This window comes from Melanostigma gelatinosum, assembly GCF_949748355.1.
Source record: "Melanostigma gelatinosum genome assembly, chromosome: 7".
Taxonomy (NCBI): Eukaryota; Metazoa; Chordata; class Actinopteri; order Perciformes; family Zoarcidae; genus Melanostigma; species Melanostigma gelatinosum.
Window position 1 is genome coordinate 23,710,475 of NC_136640.1, and position 2,318 is coordinate 23,712,792.

The window sequence follows — 2,318 nt, forward strand, 5'->3', positions numbered from 1 at the left end:
TGGTCATCAGCCTGGCTCCTCCTCCTCATGCTGGTCAACAGCCTGGCACCTCCTCATGCTGGTCAACAGCCTGGCACGTCATGCTGGTCAACAGCCTGGCTCCTCCTCCTCATGCTGGTCATCAGCCTGGCTCCTCCTCCTCATGCTGGTCAACAGCCTGGCACCTCCTCATGCTGGTCAACAGCCTGGCACCTCCTCATGCTGGTCAACAGCCTGGCACCTCATGCTGGTCAACAGCCTGGCACCTCCTCATGCTGGTCAACAGCCTGGCACCTCATGCTGGTCAACAGCCTGGCACCTCCTCATGCTGGTCATCAGCCTGGCACCTCCTCCTCATGCTGGTCAACAGCCTGGCTCCTCCTCCTCATGCTGGTCAACAGCCTGGCTCCTCATGCTGGTCACCAGCCTGCTCACACACTGCTGTGGGATGGCATTCCACTCATCAAGCAGGATGTGTCGCAAATCAGCCAACGTGGTTGTGTTGGTCACTCCAGCACGAACAGTACGCCCAAGCTGATCCCACAAGTGTTCACTTGGGTTGAGGTCAGGACTGTTGGCAGGCCATTCCATCTTCTCTACTCCCAAATTCTGGAGTAGTCTCTGATAAAGCGCTCTGTGGGGGCGAGCGTCTTCATCTTGGAGGATGGAGTTCGGTCCCAGACTGTGGAGAAATGGGATTGCCACTGGTTGCAGAATCTCATCTCCATATCTCTGCATTGAGATTGCCTGCAATGAAGACAACCCTCCTTTTTCCAGTGATGGAGATGCCGCCCCACACCATCACACTGCCTCCACCAAAAGGTGTTACTCTGTCGGTGCAGCAATCAGCATAGCGTTCTCCCCGTCTTCTCCACACTTTGACCCTACGATCCAACTTCCTTAGGCAGAATCTGGACTCATCGCTGAACATAACGTTCCTCCACATGTTCAGGCAGAGAAGATTTGGCAAATGTTTCATGGGCGCAACCCACATACTCAGCTGTGCTGCTCATCCCAGAAATGCATGATCCTTATAAATGGGGCACCGTTTGAAAGGTAAATAAACAGGCTTTCCAACGGTATAATATTCATTGCCAAGAAGCATTGTTACAACAGAGAAATAATCTACCAAACACTAATTTCCAAACTTTTTGTTCGATGTTTAGATATAAGTCGTTTAATAGAAAATAAAACCGGATATCTGTCATAATCTCTTTGCATGCTTCATTTATTTATTTTCTTGTCAGTATTGGTTCAACATGTTAACTGTTTCTATCAATTATTTACGATTATTATTTTTTTAAATATTTTTTGTTATGGCGGGCAGAATTACATTTTTTCATAATGTGTTATTTTGCAGGGTTTATATAAATATGTATTAAAGTAAGTTGCATTCATTTTGATGTAAACTTCTTGTGTGGTTGAGGGAGCTCAGACTTTGTTGTGATCCTTCTACTTTTCAAATCAAATCCATTGCAGGTGCTGCAGTCATTTAGTAAATGATAATATACTGCAATACTGACTGCTTTTTGATACTTTTTTAACTCAGTTTATTTACTCAAGTACTGTACTGTAATTTTCATGTACTTGTATGTTTCCAGTTTATGCTACCTTTTTTTGTTTTTACATTTTTGAAGCCAATATTGTACTCTTGAATCCACTACATTTATTTGATAACTTAAATTACTTTATAATCAGGTTATTAATACAACATATGAATCAACTAACACATTGTAATGTCTTATTGTAGGTTAAGCTACCCAGCAACATATAAAATAATTTAAAAAGAGCCCCACTTTTATGAAATCATGACCTAGTGTTTCATACTTATTCTCAAGTGGGCTATTCTGCATAATGAGCACCGTTATTTTTGGTATATGGTATTTTGATGCTGCTTTATGTACTTTCACTGAAGCAGGATTTCCAATGCAATTATATTATTTACACAGTGATATTGCTATTTTTACATAAGTAAAATATCTGAGTGCTTCTTCCACCACTGCCTACTACGCCCTTGGGCGTTTTTTGTCATGTCTTTAATAGTATAACATCCCATCTGTGGGAATTATTGGACAGGCGCTTAGCACTGCCGCCTAAATGCAGGAACCGGCGGTCCTCCTCGCTCTCTGCGCATGCCCGACAGACGTTGCTCTCCGTAGCCAGACAGCAGCAGCTCGGAGAACCAACACCGGGGATGGTCTCTTCATTTTTTCTAAAAATACAATATAAACGTTAAATCTCCACAAAATGAAGTTCCCCTACTCATAGATTCGCGAGGAGTAAGTATAATGCTCTTAAATTCGGGTCGCGTCGGTGTTTCTCCGTCAATAAAAAGCTAA

The 2,318-nt window shown here is 43.4% G+C and overlaps 1 protein-coding gene across 1 annotated transcript in view; it reads left to right on the plus strand.

Annotated features, from left to right (window-relative positions):
* Positions 1-2,134: 2,134 nt before the first annotated feature.
* LOC306779337 (protein FAM222B-like) overlaps positions 2,135-2,318 on the plus strand; it is a 10,167-nt gene continuing 9,983 nt past the window's right edge. The window contains exon 1 of the mRNA XM_079271208.1: positions 2,135-2,258. The gene's annotated coding sequence lies outside the window, so the exon portion shown is untranslated. The remainder of the gene's footprint in view (positions 2,259-2,318) is intronic.